This window comes from Bufo bufo, chromosome 2, assembly GCF_905171765.1.
Source record: "Bufo bufo chromosome 2, aBufBuf1.1, whole genome shotgun sequence".
NCBI classification, from domain to species: domain Eukaryota; kingdom Metazoa; phylum Chordata; class Amphibia; order Anura; family Bufonidae; genus Bufo; species Bufo bufo.
Genome location: NC_053390.1, coordinates 42,047,988 through 42,066,715, shown reverse-complemented (window position 1 = coordinate 42,066,715; position 18,728 = coordinate 42,047,988).

The window sequence follows — 18,728 nt, the reverse complement described above, 5'->3', positions numbered from 1 at the left end:
ACTAAAACATGATTTTTTTTGCTTCAAAAATGAAATCATTGTGTAAAACTTACATAAATAAAAATAAAGTATACATATTAGGTATCGCCGCATCCGTATCGACCGGCTCTATAAAAATATCACATGATCTAACCCCTCAGATGAATACCGTAAAAAATTTAAAATAAAAACTGTGCTAAATAAACCATTTTTTGTCACCTTACATCACAAAAAGTGTAATAGCAAGCGATCAAAAAGTCCCACGCACCCCAAAATAGTGCCAATAAAACCGTCATCTCATCCCGCAAAAATAATTTCATACCCAAGGTAATCGCCCAAAACTGAAAAAATTATGTCTCAGACTATGGAAACACTAAAACATGATTTTTTTTGGCTTCAAAAATGAAATCATTGTGTAAAACTTACATAAATAAAAAAAAAGTATACATATTAGGTATAGCCGCATCCGTGACAACCTGGTCTATAAAAATATCACATGATCTAACCTGTCAGATGAATTTTGTAAATAACAAAAAATAGAAACGGTGCCAAAACAGCTATTTCTTATTATCTTGCCTCACAAAAAGTGTAATATAGAGCAACCAAAAATCATATGTACCCTAAACTAGTACCGACTATACTGCCACCCTATCCCGTAGTTTCTAAAATGGGGCAACTTTTTTGGAGTTTCTACTCTAGGGGTGCATCAGGGGGGCTTCAAATGGGACATAGTGTCAAAAAAACCAGTCCAGCAAAATCTGCCTTCCAAAAACCGTATGGCATTCCTTTCCTTCTGCGCCCTGCCGTGTGCCCGTACAGCAGTTTACGACCACATATGGGGTGTTTCTGTAAACTACAGAATCAGGGCCATAAATATTGAGTTTGGTTTGGCTGTTAACCCTTGCTTTGTAACTGGAAAAAAAACTATTAAAATTGAAAATCTGCCAAAAAAGTAAAATTTTGAAATTGTATCTCTAGTTTCCATTATTTCTTGTGGAACACCTAAAGGGTTAACAAAGTTTGTAAAATCAGTTTTGAATACCTTGAGGGGTGTAGTTTATAGAATGGGGTCATTTTTGGGTGGTTTCTATTATGTAAGCCTCGCAAAGTGACTTCAGACCTGAACTGGTCCCTACAAATTGGGTTTTTGAAAATTTCTGAAAAATTTTAAGATTTGCTTCTAAACTTCTAAGCCTTGTAACATCCCCCAAAAATAAAATATCATTCCCAAAATGATCCAAACATGAAGTAGACATATGGGGAATGTAAAGTAATAAAAAATTTTGGAGGTATTACTATGTATTATAGAAGTAGAGAAATTGAAACTTGCAAATTTGCAATTTTTTAAATTTTATTTGTAAATTTAGTATTTTTTTATAAATAAAAATGATTTTTTTTTTACTTCATTTTACCAGTGTCATGAAGTACAATATGTGACGAAAAAACAATCTCAAAATGGCCTGAATAAGTCAAAGCGTTTTAAAGTTATCAGCACTTAAAGTGACACTGGTCAGATTTGCAAAAAATGGCCAAGTCCAGAAGGTGAAATAGGGCCGAGTCATTAAGGGGTTAAAGTCCATAGTGCAATTTTCAAAGTCATTCGAGATAATAGGGGAAATGTAGCATCTCCTCAGCTCCAGAAAACTGATGCCAAAAAGTCACAAAGCATGGCGTAAGCAGCACTTGCGCAAAATTGTGCAACTTTTTGGGAATTTTAGACACTGCTTGCCACTTTTCAAAGTAGCAAGTGTTGTGGGGTTGGCGTAGACACCATCACATTTATTATCATCTACACCTGGAAACTACGCCTTGCTGGTGTAGAGCTTCTCTTTGGCACATGGATCTACACAATACTAGCAGGGGAGACATTAAGACCTGTGTGTAAAACAACAGTCTTGATAAATATCCCCCATATGTTTTTTCCTGATTGTGTTTGGGCATTTTGTATGGTGTGCTTTACCAAAATTGCTCTGTGTGTTCTATTCTTTCACATAGGCTTCTCTATTCAAACACCAATAAAATGCACATTTAAATAATACAAACATTGCAAAAACACTTGTGAACAAACTGACATAAACAGTAAAAAATGCATGAATTTTTTTTTTACCAATTAAAACCCTAAAGTACGGGCATCCATGGGGTGGTGAATCTTTCTGTGATATATTTCCATTGGCTGGTCAGAACCTTACTGGCATTGTGAGCTCTTTGATTTTTGGTCTCTGAAAAATATTTGTGTTTGTGGCAGATCTTTCAGTTGGAGAAATATGAGGGACCATCTGGCGTTTCATTTCTAAAGTCAGCAAAATGTGAAGGATCAGTGGTTGGTTTCAGCTGCTTTCAGGTTTTCAAGCTCTGCCTGGGGTCTGCTCCACACATCATCTACAACCATCTGCGGAACAAATCTTTCCATATGAGTCATACCATTCATTGCCGGTGGAGGGGGGAGAGGACATGAGAATGGACAGACCTAAACTGAATGCCATCTCTGCCTCTGCTGCCGCTCTGTGCACTCACCAGCAGATTGTCTTACTGGTCGCTCTGGTGTGTGAATGGTTACGAGCGCAGTGCTCTTCTACACAGCTGGATAAGGGAATTTTCTTAGCAATAAAGTCAGGAGAGTTTTTTTTTTTTTTTAGTGCTACAAAAAAATTATTTTTTTAGAAATCAGAAAATATTACTACAGGGACAACAGGGGAAACTCAACCAGGCATCTGTAAGGGGCTCTCACTGTGCTTTGGTGGGTTTTCTCTAGGTAGCCCAGTGCCATTTTATAATCCAGAGATGCTAAGTTGTAGCTAGTCCTTCCTTTACCCAAAACAATTTCAGTTAAAGGGGTTCTCTGAGTGATTAAGGCCTCATGCACACGAACGTATTTTCTATCCGTGTCCGTTCCGTTTTTTTTACGGACCATATACGGAACCATTCATTTCAATGGGTACGCAAAAAAAAGGAAGTTACTCTGTGTGCATTTTGTTTCCGTATTTTGGTTCCGCAAAAAAATAGAACATGTCCTCTTATTGTCCGCATTACGGACAAGGATAGTACTGTTCTATTAGCGGTAAGCTGTTCCGTTCCACAAAATACGGAATGCACATGGACGTCATCCGTATTTTTTGCGGACCGCAAAATACATACGGTCGTGTGCATGAGGCCTAATACTAAGGACTTATCCTCAGGATAGGTGATCAGTAAGTGATCAGTAGGGTTCTGATGCCCAGCACTAGGGCATCGTGTGCATGAGGCCTAATACTGAGGACTTATCCTCAGGATAGGTGATCAGTAAGTGATCAGTAGGGGTCCGATGCCCAGCACTAGGGAATCGTGTGCATGAAGCCTAATACTGAGGACTTATCCTCAGGATAGGTGATCAGTAAGTGATCAGTAGGGGTCTGATGCTCAGCACTAGGGTTGAGCGTATATCAAACTCAATGAAGTGGGATTCAATCCGAATTTCAGGGAAAATTAGATTCGCCGCAAAGCCGAATTTCCTCGTGCTTCATGGTAGCAAATCGATTTTCCCCGAATGGCCGTAAAAAAATAAAAAAATGATACTTACCTCATCCGTTTGAGCGCGAAGAGCAAGCCACTGCCATCTTGATTGAAGATCTTGAATAAAATCCCATGTGCGGTGACGTATGACATCACCACGCCGGCCGCCGTGATCACGGACCGCAAGAGATTTAGCGCTAGATCTTCAATCAAGATGGTGGCCGGCTCTTCGCAATCAAATGGATCAGGTAAGTATGATTTTATTATGATTTTTTTTATTTTACACTTTATTATTAATGTCAGATGCAGCGATCAGCTATGAATGGGGCATCTGAGGGGTACAATGACGAGGAGCGGCGCAATTGCCGTTTCCCATCATTGCACCCACTACTTACAAAGAAATGCGCTTTGTGACAAAGTGATTCGTCACAAAGCTTTTTTTTATTTTTATTCGGAGCAGCCAAATTGAATTTGTCAGTGCTTCGCTTATGACTACCCAGCACCCACCACCGATGGACGAACTGTTGGAAGAGGATTGCGGTGCTCCGGTGAGCGAAGCCTCACAGCTTACCAAGCACAGTGCCATCTATTGACTAGTGGCTGTGCTTGGTATTTGCAGCCCAGGACCAATCACTTGAGGGACTGAGCTGTGTCTAGACCACGTGACTGATGAACGTGACGTCATTGGCCTACGAAGAGGTTGCGGCAATCTTGGCAATCTTCAAACAGCTGATTGCCAGGGGTGTTGGGATTCGGACCCCCACCGATCAGATACCGATAACCTATCCTGAGGATAGGTCATAAATATTAAATACTCTGGTTAGAACAAATTATCCCTATCCACTGGATAGATGGTAAGCGTCTGATCCACCAGTCACGAGAATGGTGGGTCATGTGTCCCCCCTTGTGAATGGAGTGGTAGGTTGAGCTTGAGCACTTTTCTGGTCATTCAAAGTCTATGAGACGACCCAGAATTAGCAAAACGCTGTACTCTGATGAATGGAGCGTCAGTGGGCATGCTTGATCACCACTCATGCGGGAGGCAAGGGACCCTGGTCGGTAGCAGTTGGACATACAGTAACAGTTATCTCCAATGTTCTAATCAGAATATCCCTTTAAATACCCTAGTCAGGTATTTAAAGGGGTTCCCTGATAAATAACATTCACAGGATAGGTGAAACGTATGATCATTTGGGCCCATCTGATCGCTAAAATGAGGGCTCCGTAGAGAGGTGATAAATGTGTTTTGTGGAACCCCATTGTTTCTAGCCCCCTTATTCTGCAGGGGGCAATAAAGCGCCCATGAGGCTCTATCTTGATGCATGATGGGAGCATAATTCAGAACGCCAATAATATGCACGTGTTGGAGCCTTTACAATATGCAAAATTGATCCGACCGTCAACAGGCTAATCCCCCTCCAGTGGTGAAATGGTTAATTTCCTGCCTCCATCCCCCCACATCATCCATTACAGTCAATTGTAAGATTCTCGGTTAAACTACTCTAGCTAAAAGCTAATTGATTTGTGGCGGAAACTGGACGTGGCGATCAATTGAAAACACTTCATTTTAGGAAATGCCTTTGTTTTAGGATTACAAGCGGTCAAAGGGCAGAATGTAAGTCATTGCCCATGGGGGCCCCCTGGCCGATGAGCCTTCACTATACCCACGGAAGCACCACTTACTGCTATCGACTGCATGGACCTCTGATTCTGTCGATTGCAGTCAGTTTACCCAATTGAATTACATGCCGTTCAGTTTTCCACGACTGTGACCACCAGGCAAACGTATCTGAAGACACGGTCAACCCTCATGGTGGTCATTTTTATGATTTACTGGGCACCAAAACTGTATGACCAAACACAAGATTTTGAGGCTGGGGTCACACATTGTCCATACGTTGTCCCTGGTCGCAGAACTGGGACCTTGTGCAATTCTACTCAACCAAACGTAGACCAGCATGGAACCCTATGAGGTTCTAAGTTTGGTTCAGTTGAACCACAATGGTCCAGATCTTTTGGCCATAATGTGGGCCCTGAGATGATGTTGTGCACATAAGGTGGACCTTACAGCTATGAAACCAGCTATGTTCACACACCCCGAAAAAATACATGGAACAATCTGACTGTACTTGTTGTGGAACCTACGGTTGATGGTCTTGAACAAGGTAACCTCTTTAATCCCCTGATTGCCACCGATCTTATTTACACCACTGTGACCTTCACTGCCATGAGGTTAGCAGATCTTTCAAGACGTGGTCCATCTGAGATTTTATGTGTTATTGATTTTCCCTTGTCATTACATGTATGTAATTTGCTTAATTAATAAGATGATTGTAACCCGCAGAACATTGTGCTTTCTCAGTAACCCACATGTCCCTTGGGTGCCGGCATAGAATTGAAGACAGCAGAATATTCTTTATGGGAACAAGCAAGGAATAGCACGGATAATTTCGAGATAATACAATTGCACATTCTATAGTGGATTGGATTTTATTAAAAATGTTATTGCTTAGTTATTTGGATAAGATTATAACACTCTCCTGAAGCCAAATCCATTTCTCCTTTCCTCTAAGCCACGTCCCTTCACTTCATAAATAGGTCTAAAGCTTGATGCAGCATTTTGCACCGGAAAGGCACCATATTTTGGGTCAATTTCTGGGAACAACTGCAAGTAAATTTGGGCCATTGTCCACCCCAAGCACCTTTTTAAACGCACATAACTTACAATGTTTCTTGTTCCTACAAGTTATCCCCTTTACCTTCATTGTATTTTATTGAGAAGCTCAGAGGAGGACCTAGAAGTGGTGGAGTGACCAGCTTGTGCAACTGTACATGGGCCCTTGAATCAGGAGGGCCCATAGTAAAGGGGTTGTCTCACCTCAGATATTGGTGGCATATTGCTAGAAGAAGATCTGAAGAACATAAATAGCAGATAATCATCCCCTGTAGGTACTGACTTACCTATCATTTGTAAGTGACCATGTGAAGGGCAGCAGTGGGAGCAGTGACGGACCACCTCTCATGAGGTACCGCATGGTAATGCCTTGCTCTGTCTCTATGGTAGATATGCCACAGTCTCCAATCGGAAAGGGATATTCTCATCCTCGACATTTATGGTTTATCCAGGGGATTTGTGCCTTATAGGTGCGTATCCTACTCCCATAGTATTTAGCCAAGATAAGGCCACAGACCTCTAAAATTTGAGTCTATGGGACTTATGAAAAGGCCAAGCATGTAGCCTCTATGAAGACAATTGCAGCTGTGAATTAGTGTCCAGGGTACATGGATTGGCCATTCTTCTGAAAGGTGAGTGTCCTGCATTGACAAAGAGATAAGTGATACAATTCTGTCTTTCTGCATCCACCACTAGTGGGAGCTAAGGAGCTTCTACTAATTCTCAATTCCCAAAATGTAGACGCCCATGGGAAAATGTATACAGGCTGAAACAAGGGCTAAATGCCCCCCAAAAAATCCATCTATTGGGCCCCCAAACATTAAAAAAAAAATAATAAACTGTGTGTGCAGCTTTTCTTTGTTTATTTTATTTCTTGCAATAAAGGTTAAGTTTTAAATTTATGTTTGGGGGCTCAATAGAGGCATTTTTGGGTGCTTTTAGCTCCTGTTTCAGATAAGGCGCTTACTGCATACTGGGTTATTATCGAGTGGTAGTGGTAGCTGAATATGTCTGTTTACAGTAAGCTCCTGAGTCTCCCTTATTGGTGGCTGTTTATATCTGTATGCAGTAATCTCCTGAGCTCCCACTAGTGGTGGCTGTATATATCTGTATGCAGTAATCTCCTGAGCTCCCTCTAGTGGTGGCTGTATATATCTGTATGCAGTAATCTCCTGAGCTCCCTCTAGTGGCGGCTGTATATATCTGTATGCAGTAATCTCCTGAGCTTCCTCTAGTGGTGGTTGTATATATCTGTATGCAGTAATCTCCTGAGTTCCCTTTAGTGGTGGATGTATATATATGTGTGCAGTAATCTCCTAAGCTCCCTCTAGTGGTGGCTGTATATATCTGTATGCAGTAATCTCCTGAGCTCCCTCTAGTGGTGGCTGTATATATCTGTATGTAGTAATCTCCTGAGCTCCCTCTAGTGGTGGTTGTATATATCTGTATGTAGTAATCTCCTGAGCTCCCACTAGTGGTGACTGTATATATCTGTATGCAGCAATCTCCTGAGCTCCCACTAGTGGTGACTGTATATATCTGTATGCAGCAATCTCCTGAGCTCCCTCTAGTGGTGGCTGTATATATCTGTATGCAGTAATTTCCTGAGCTCCATCTAGTGGTGACTGTATACATCTGTATCCAGCAATCTCCTGAGCTCCCACTAGTGGTGACTGTATATATCTGTATGCAGCAATCTCCTGAGCTCCCACTAGTGGTGACTGTATATATCTGTATGCAGCAATCTCCTGAGCTCCCACTAGTGGTGACTGTATATATCTGTATGCAGTAATCTCCTCAGCTCCCTCTAGTGGTGATTGTATATATCTGTATGCAGTAATCTCCTGAGATGCCTCGAATGGGGCTCTATATACAGTCAGGTCCATAAATATTGGGACGTCGACACAATTCAAAAAATTTTGGCTCTATACACCACCACAATGGATTTGAAATGAAACGAACAAGATGTGCTTTAGATGTGGTCACTGTTCTTTTTGTGTACTTAATACTTGCAGCAAAGGGCTACAGATAGGAGGAACTAAGCATGTCGTACGCGACTTTATTAATTGTCGTACACCCTATGTTGTATATGCCGTCTTTTGCCCCTGTAAAAGATTTTACATTGGCAAAACGATCCGCCCTTTATTTGAACATATCCGTGAACATGTCGGTTCCATACGGTCGGGCAGAGGTTGCCCACGTTTGATTGAGCTTATCCGCACTGCCCATGATGCCAATCCACGTTGTCTTTCCTTTGCCGGAGTAGAGCATGTCCGACCCATCCCAAGAGGAGGGGATCGGCATCGCCTGCTCCTGCGGAGGGAAGCAAGGTGGATTATGCTGGGCTATGGGTGCGGCAGGGTTAAATGATAGGAACGACATGTCGGTTTTCTTATAACAGAGCACTGTTACTGTGTTAGGCTACTTTCACACTAGCGTTTGGGGCTCCGCTTGTGAGTTCCGTTTGAAGGCTCTCACAAGCGGCCCCGAACGGATCCGTCCAGTCCTAATGCATTCTGAGTGGAGGCGGATCCGCTCAGAATGCATCAGTCTGGCAGCGTTTGTCCTCCGCTCCGCTCAGCAGACGGACACCTGAACACTGCTTGCAGCGTTCGGGTGTCCGCCTGGCCGTGCGGAGGCGAACGGATCCGTCCAGACTTACAATGTAAGGCTACTTTCACACCTGCGTTCAGGTGTCCACTCGTGAGCTCCGTTTGAAGGGGCTCACGAGCGGTCCCGAACGCAGCCGTCCAGCCCTGATGCATTCTCAATGGAGGCGGATCCACTGAGAATGCATCCGCCTGCCAGCGCTCAGCCTCCGCTCCGCTCAGTGAGCGGACACCTGAACGCTGCTTGCAGCGTTCGGGTGCCCGCCTGGCCGTGCGGAGGCGAACGGATCCGTCCAGACTTATAAAATTATTTTTTTTTTTTTTGGTTATGCAAACGGATCCGTTCTGAACGGATGCAAGCGTTTGCATTATAGGAGCGGATCCGTCTGTGCAGATACCAGACGGATCCGCTCCTAACGCAAGTGTGAAAGTAGCCTTAGTCAATGGGGACGGATCCGTTTGAAGATGACACAATATGGCTCAATTTTCAAACGGATCCGTCCCCCATTGACTTTCAATGTAAAGTCTGAACGGATCCGCTTGCATTATCATGAACAAAAAAAAAAAAAATTTTTTTTTTTTTTTGTTCATGATAATGCAAACGGATCCGTTCTGAACGGATCTAAGCGTTTGCATTATAGGTGCGGATCCGTCTGTGCAGATACCAGACGGATCCGCACCAAACGCAGGTGTGAAAGTAGCCTTAGTAGTTAGACATACTTAGTGCCTAGCACCGGCGATTTAATAGCCATTGCGCATATCTTTAGCCATAATGTGACTGTGTATGCATTATAATTTGCATAATTATGTTCTGATTTCACCTCCATAGACATCTTTTCATCATTATTTCTACATGCATTTGTTCCCTATGCTCACATTTTTAAAGCTATTAATGTCACTGATCCGCGGCGCACAACTGTGGCCGATGGTGCCGGCCGCATCTAGCCCGCCCCTATAAAGCGAAGGCCTGCGCTATGACGTTTACAGCGGCCAGAGTAAGCGCGATCCCACGCACGAAACGGCTGTAGCCGCTACCTTTCCCTACAGTGTGTCCGCCCCAGGATCCCATATGTGCACCGTCTTCTCATGAAGTTTTGAATAAAGCTGCAACATAATTACTACTTCGGTGAGTGCTGCGCATCTCCTTTTTTCTTCTCTAGACATTGCGAATGATTTTGGTCTTACTTCTTTATACGCTGAGCACCACAATGCGAAGTATATCGTACCACAGAACCGGCTTCTTGTCATTTGGGCTGTATATCAGTGAGGGCAGTGCCGCCGCATTCACTCTCTTACTTGTATCATTGCAAGATGTGCTTTACCTGCAGACTGTCAGCTTTAATTTGAGGGTATTTACGTCCAAATCAGGTGAACGGTGCAGGAATTACAACAGTTTGCATATGTGCCTCCCACTTGTTAGGGAAGCAAAAGTAATGGGACAATTGGCTTCTCAGCTGTTCCATGGCCCGGTGTGTGTTATTCCCTCATTATCCCAATTGCAATGAGCAGATAAAAGGTCCAGAGTTAATTTCCAGTCTGCTATTTGCATTTGGAATCTGTTGCTGTCAACTCTCAAGATGAGATCCAAAGAGCTGTCACTATCAGTGAAGGAAGCCATCATTAGGCTGAAAAACACAACAAACCCATCAGAGAGATAGCAAAAACATTAGGCCTGGTCAAAACAACTGTTTGGAACATTCTTAAAAAGAAGGAACGCACCGGTGAGCTCAGCAACACCAAAAGACCCGGAAGACCACGGAAAACAACTGTGGTGGATGACCGAAGAATTCTTTCCCTGGTGAAGAAAACACCCTTCAGAACAGTTGGCCAGATCAAGAACACTCTCCAGGAGGTAGGTGTATGTGTGACATAGTCAACAATCAAGAGAAGACTTCACCAGAGTGAATACAGAGGGTTCACCACAAGATGTAAACCATTGGTGAGCCCCAAAAACAGGAAGAGTTTGCCAAACAAGATCTAAAAAAGCCTTCACAGTTCTGGAACAACATCCTATGGACAGATGAGACCAAGATCAACTTGTACCAGAGTGATGGGAAGAGAAGAGTATGGAGAAGGAAAGGAACTGCTCATGATCCTAAGCATACCACCTCATCAGTGAAGCATGGTGGTAGTACAGGGAGTGCAGAATTATTAGGCAAGTTGTATTTTTGAGGATTAATTTTATTATTGAACAACAACCATGTTCTCAATGAACCCAAAAAACTCATTAATATCAAAGCTGAATATTTTTGGAAGTAGTTTTTAGTTTGTTTTTAGTTTTAGCTATTTTAGGGGGATATCTATGTGTGCAGGTGACTATTACTGTGCATAATTATTAGGCAACTTAACAAAAAACAAATATATACCCATTTCAATTATTTATTTTTACCAGTGAAACCAATATAACATCTCAACATTCACAAATATACATTTCTGACATTCAAAAACAAAACAAATCAGTGACCAATATAGCCACCTTTCTTTGCAAGGACACTCAAAAGCCTGCCATCCATGGATTCTGTCAGTGTTTTGATCTGTTCACCATCAAAATTGCGTGCAGCAGCAATCACAGCCTCCCAGACACTGTTCAGAGAGGTGTACTGTTTTCCCTCCTTGTAAATCTCACATTTGATGATGGACCACAGGTTCTCAATGGGGTTCAGATCAGGTGAACAAGGAGGCCATGTCATTAGATTTTCTTCTTTTATACCCTGTCTTGCCAGCCACGCTGTGGAGTACTTGGACGCGTGTGATGGAGCATTGTCCTGCATGAAAATCATGTTTTTCTTGAAGGATGCAGACTTCTTCCTGTACCACTGCTTGAAGAAGGTGTCTTCCAGAAACTGGCAGTAGGACTGTGAGTTGAGCTTGACTCCATCCTCAACCCGAAAAGGCCCCACAAGCTCATCTTTGATGATACCAGCCCAAACCAGTACTCCACCTCCACCTTGCTGGCGTCTGAGTCGGACTGGAGCTCTCTGCCCTTTACCAATCCAGCCACGGGCCCATCCATCTGGCCCATCAAGACTCACTTTCATTTCATCAGTCCATAAAACCTTAGAAAAATCAGTCTTGAGATATTTCTTGGCCCAGTCTTGACGTTTCAGCTTGTGTGTCTTGTTCAGTGGTGGTCGTCTTTCAGCCTTTCTTACCTTGGCCATGTCTCTGAGTATTGCACACCTTGTGCTTTTGGGCACTCCAGTGATGTTGCAGCTCTGAAATATGGCCAAACTGGTGGCAAGTGGCATCTTGGCAGCTGCACGCTTGACTTTTCTCAGTTCATGGGCAGTTATTTTGCGCCTTGGTTTTTCCACACGCTTCTTGCGACCCTGTTGACTATTTTGAATGAAACGCTTGATTGTTCGATGATCACGCTTCAGAAGCTTTGCAATTTTAAGAGTGCTGCATCCCTCTGCAAGATATCTCACTATTTTTGACTTTTCTGAGCCTGTCAAGTCCTTCTTTTGACCCATTTTGCCAAAGGAAAGGAAGTTGCCTAATAATTATGCACACCTAATATAGGGTGTTGGCGTCATTAGACCACACCCCTTCTCATTACAGAGATGCACATCACCTAATATGCTTAATTGGTAGTAGGCTTTCGAGCCTATACAGCTTGGAGTAAGACAACGTGCATAAAGAGGATGATGTGGTCAAAATACTCATTTGCCTAATAATTCTGCACGCAGTGTAGTGTCATGGCGTGGGCATGTATGGCTGCCAATGGAACTCGTTCTCTTGTATTTATTGATGATGTGACTGCTGACAAAAGCAGCAGGATGAATTTTGAAGTGTTTCGGGCAATATTATCTGCTCATATTCACCCAAATGCTTCAGAACTCATTGGACGGTGCTTCACAGTGCAGATGGACAATGACCCAAAGCATACTGCAAAAGCAACCAAAAAGTTTTTTAAGGGAAAGAAGTGGAATGTTATGCAATGGCCAAGTCAATCTCCTGACCTGAATCCGATTGAGCATGCATTTCACTTGCTGAAGATGAAACTGAAGGGAAAATGCCCCAAGAACAAGCAGGAACTGAAGACAGTTGCAGTAGAGGCCTGGCAGAGCATCACCAGGGATGAAACCCAGCGTCTGGTGATGTCTATGCGTTCCAGACTTCAGGCTGTAATTGACTGCAAAGGATTTGCAACCAAGTATTAAAAAGTGAAAGTTTGATTTATGATTATTATTCTGTCCCATTACTTTTGGCTCCTTAACAAGTGGGAGGCACATATGCAAACTGTTGTAATTCCTACATCGTTCACCTGATTTGGATGTAAATACCCTCAAATTAAAGCTGACAGTCTGCAGGTAAAGCACATCTTGTTTAATTTAATTTCAAATCCATTGTGGTGGTGTTTAGAGCCAAAAATGTTAGAACTGTGTCAATGTTCAAATATTTATGGACCTGACTGTATCTGCATATAGAAATCTCCTGAGCTCCCTCTAGTGGTGGCTGTATATATCTGCATGTAGTAATCTCCTGAGCTACCTCTAGTGGTGGCTGTATATATCTGTATGCAGTAATCTCCTGAGCTCAATCTAGTGGTGTCTGTAAATATCTGTATACAGTAGAATCCTGAGCTCCTTTAGTGGTGGCTGTATATATCTGTATGCAGTAATCTCCTGAGCTCCCTCTAGTGGTGGATGGATATATCTGTATGCAGTAATCTCCTGAGCTCCCTCTAGTGGAGGCTGTATATATCTGTATGCAGTAATCCCCTGAGCTCCTATAGTGGTGGCTGTATATATCTGTATGCAGTAAGTCCTGAGCTCCCCCTAGTGGTGGCTGTATATATCTGTATGAAGTAATCTCCTGAGCTCCCTCTAGTGGTGGCTGTATATATCTGTATGCAGTAATCTCCTGAGCTCCCTCTAGTGGTGGCTGTATATATTTGTATGCAGTAATCTCCTGAGCTCCCTCTAGTGGTGGCTGTATATATCTGTATGCAGTAATCTCCTGAGCTCCCTCTAGTGGTGGCTGTATATATCTGTATGCAGTAGTCTCCTGAGCTCCCTCTAGTGGTTGCTGTATATATCTGTATGCAGTAATCTCCTGAGCTCCCTCTAGTGGTGGCTGTATATATCTGTATGCAGTAAGTCCTGAGCTCCCCCTAGTGGTAGCTGTATATATCTGTAATACTGCAGTAATCTCCTAAACCGCCTAGTGGTGGTGTCAAAAGCCAGCATTTTATTATGTAAAGCTATGCCTATGTAGAGGATTTGGAGTTCTATCAGAAAAACTGTTATATTAAGAAATAAATAAATAATAATAATAAATGAGACAAATTTATTTGCAATGTTATTTCATTTATTGGGATCTTTTATCTAGTTTTACCATTTTACTCTAAAGGGTTTACAGACTTCCTACCACAATATGTTTATTATTTCAGTTGAAAACTGCTTAAAATTGAATATTTGCCAGGTTAGGCCGCATTCACACATACAGGGATTTTTACGGACTATGGTCCATGAAAACCCGTCCTGCCATCCTGCTGAGTGAACGAGCGCACGGCATCATTGGTTGCTATGACATAGTGCGCTTCGTGCTGCCGCCGCCACTGTACAGTAATACACTCTTATGATCTATACGAGTGTATTACTGTACAGCGCCGGCGGCACGAAGCGCACTGCGTCATAGCAAGCAATGATGCCGTCCGCTCGTGCACTCAGCAGGATGGGTTTTCACGGACCGTGGTCCGTAAAAATCCCTGTATGTGTAAATGCGGCCTTACAAATCTTCTATAAAATCAAATGTGAAGTAACTTGTAACTGCTTGGAAGTGAACAAAGAAAACTATTCATCACTGACGTCTGCCCACCACAGCTGGAAGATTTATTATATGAGCCAATCCCCATTGGGGACACATAGCAAGTCTTGTAATGGAAGTCACTCACCCAATTCCCTTAGGAACTGTGCCAGGTACTGAAATTCAGTTACCTCTCTGAATATTTCATATCAGCTTCACCAAATGGGAATGATTAAAGGGTTTCTATCACTTTGTTTCACCTATTTAGCTTTCAGACACTAGCGATCCGCTAGTGTCTGCTTTATCTAACCATCCTAATATAAGAGCTTATTGTCCTGCCGTTTAGCTAAAAAAATAACTTATATAGATATGCAAATGAGCCTCTAGGTGCTATGGGGGCGTGATTAGCACCTAGAGGCTCCGTCTACCTTAACAAACTGCCGCCGCCCAGCGCGTCCCTCCAGCCCGCCCATCTCCTCCGGAATGCGATGCTCCTCGTATTCGGCGCATGCGCAGTGAATGTCTGATCGCTTCCCTGCTCAGACATCTCCACTGCGCCTGTTCCTCGGAGCACTATGACGTCATCGGCGCAGGCGCAGTGGAGATGTCTGAGCAGGGAAGCGATCAGACATTCACTGCGCATGCGCCGAATACGAGGAGCATCGCATTCCGGAGGAGATGGGCGGGCTGGAGGGACGCGCTGGGCGGCGGCAGTTTGTTAAGGTAGACGGAGCCTCTAGGTGCTAATCACGCCCCCATAGCACCTAGAGGCTCATTTGCATATCTATATAAGTTATTTTTTTAGCTAAACGGCAGGACAATAAGCTCTTATATTAGGATGGTTAGATAAAGCAGACACTAGCGGATCGCTAGTGTCTGAAAGCTAAATAGGTGAAACAAAGTGATAGAAACCCTTTAAGGACAACTGGTAGTGCCACACAGTAGCATATAACAAATGGGCATCATCAGAGCTGTGTGGTGAACTACATGGGAAATATATCTGCAGCTCCTTAAAGGGGTTATCTCATGATAATCAGATAAAGAAAATCAGACATCATACAGAACATTACAATCTCTTCTAAGAACGCTAGAACCAGCCCTGTACCTCACATGGATCCAGAGATCTCCACATTCATTGTTTTGCAACATTGTCTTCAGGTTGGGAGATCAGAGGTATGTCCTTTCTGCTGCAGTTTGCTACTAGTTTGTTACAATGTATCAGTCTGGAGTCCGGGCTGTTCAGCTCACAGAGCATTGTCTAGACTGGATACAACTGTACTAGTTTGTTACAATGTATCAGTCTGGAGTCCGGGCTGTTTAGCTCACAGAGCATTGTCTAGACTGGATACAACTCTGCTAGTTTGTTACAATGTATCAGTCTGGAGTCCGGGCTGTTCAGCTCACAGAGCATTGTCTAGACTGGATACAACTGTACTAGTTTGTTACAATGTATCAGTCTGGAGTCCGGGCTGTTTAGCTCACAGAGCATTGTCTAGACTGGATACAACTCTGCTAGTTTGTTACAATGTATCAGTCTGGAGTCCGGGCTGTTTAGCTCACAGAGCATTGTCTAGACTGGATACAACTCTGCTAGTTTGTTACAGTGTATCAGTCTGGAGTCCGGGCGGTTTAGCTCACAGAGCATTGTCTAGACTGGATACAACTGTGCTAGTTTGTTACAGTGTATCAGTCTGGAGTCCAAACTTTTATAATAATTTTTTATATATTGTCCCTAATCCCCTAAAAAAACTTTTATAATATTTATTAATTTTCTATTTTTACTATACTTTTACATCCCTAAAGTGCACCATTCAGTGTGAGCTTAAAACTGAGATCTCCGTACACCTCTGACAGCTCAGCAGAGTACTCATTTTATCAATGGGCAGCAGCAGCGCAGGGAGTACGGGTGGGAGCGCTCATTGCAGCTCTTGCTTGTGCCCCCGGCCCGGGCGATTACTAACTCCTGCCATAGCCAATGGGTACCCTGTACCCATGTGCTATGCCAGGATTAGCTAAGCAGAGCGGGCCCCTGCTTCTGTCTGCTCTGCTAAGCTAAGAGAACTGTCATGGGTCCAACAGCTGATAATTAGACGCAGGATAAAAAAAAGTGAACGGCACAGAGAATTACTAGATGTAAATTACAAATAGTCTAAATGATAAAAAAGTCTTTACATAGTTCTGCTTTAACAGGAATGCTATTATTAACCCTTTAATCTTCCTATGCAATGCCAAATTTACAGGAATGTCACCTGTGCACCAGCAGAATAGTGAGTGTAGCTCTGGAGTATAACACAGGATGTAACTCAGGATCAGTACAGGATAAGTATGTAATGTACAGTATGTACACTTTGACTGCACCAGCAGAATAGTGAGTGCAGCTCTGGGGTATAATACAGGATGTAACTCAGGATCAGTACAGGATAAGTCATGTAATGTATGTACACAGTGACTGCACCAGCAGAATAGTGAGTGCAGCTCTGGGGTATAATACAGGATGTAACTCAGGATCAGTACAGGATAAGTCATGTAATGTATGTACACAGTGACTGCACCAGCAGAATAGTGAGTGCAGCTCTGGAGTATAATACAGGATGTAACTCAGGATCAGTACAGGATAAGTAATGTATGTACACAGTGACTGCACCAGCAGAATAGTGAGTGCAGCTCTGGAGTATAATACAGGATGTAACTCAGGATCAGGACAGGATAAGTAATGTATGTACACGCTGACTGCACCAGCAGAATAATGAGTGCAGCTCTGGGGTATAATACAGGATGTAACTCAGGATCAGTACAGGATAAGTAATGTAATGTACACACACAGTGACTGCACCAGCAGAATAGTGAGTGCAGCTCTGAAGTATAATACAGGATGTAACTTAATGATTTTCCTATTTCATGACGTAAAGTCATAGTTTTATTAAAGACACCGGGTCGAGTATTGCTTTCTCCTTCTTTACTGAACCACCAATAGCAGCAAAGAGAAAAAATTTACATACAAGGAACCATAGCAACCAAGGTCCCTCCCCACTGGCCCCTATAATAGGCCGCCCTTCTTCTGTAACTTCCTCTTTCTTTGAAAACTGATGCTGACATCCCGAACATCCCAACGATAACTCCGAACTTTAAACTGGAACGGAAAGTCCAACGCCCATGTAGCGCAATCAACAAGCCAACCTGGCTAAACTGTAGAAGACCTCAACCGAAAACACGGCATCTGATAGCGGAAATAGCTTCATCCTGGAAAATAAAACAGACCATAGGCCTAGGTGAAACAAACATGTCAGGACAGAATGTCCGGACTCCATCTACGCAACTGACTCAACAGGTGCAAAATGACAGAAGACAATCAAAATGGCTAAATAACATGCGAACAATGGCAATGCAATAAACAATAGGACAATAAACACCTAAAACAAAATAACTTAAATGGTTAATAATACATAGAGGCAATGATACATGACCCCTGTGACAAAAAATCTGCGAGAAAAACCCCAAGGGAGGGAATAGGGTGGGCAATACTCGCCTCCGTGTCTTTAATAAAACTATGACTTTACGTCATGAAATAGGAAAATCATTAAGTTTTACAGCAAGACACGGAGGCTTCGTATTGCAAGTTCAAAGCCCGTCTATAATAGAAGAAAACAAATTAGGTGGAGGACGGAAATAGAACTCCCTAAATGTGGTAACATTGGACCAATCAGCCAGACGCATAACATCCTCTAATCTGGCACCTGAAACCGCCAAGGCGGTGGCAGAGGCTCCACGCGCAGAATGGGCCGTGAAGACAGACGTGTCCACACCCGCTAATGACATGACCCATTTAAGCCAGCGTGCTAACGTAGGGCTAGAGACCGGTCCAAAAGGATGACGAATAGAAATGAACAACTGAGAGCTGGCCGGAGACCGATGCGCCAGAGTCCTGGACTCATATTCCCTCAGGCACGCCACGGGACATAAGACCGGAGAAGCAGGAAAACTGGGATAGGAAGCGAAACGGATGCTAGTCTTGGTGCGACGCGAGATGTTAAAGGTAACCCCCTCCGGGGTAAAGGAACGTGCATCATGATCAAGCGCCCTCACATCCGAAACCCTCTTGCATGAGATAAGGCAAAATAACGTCAACAATTTAGCTGACAATTGCCTAAGTGTGAGGTCAGAATTCCCGGGCCAAGAGGCCAAGAAGGTAAGGACCAGGGAGACGTCCCAGGTAGTAGAAAAACGAG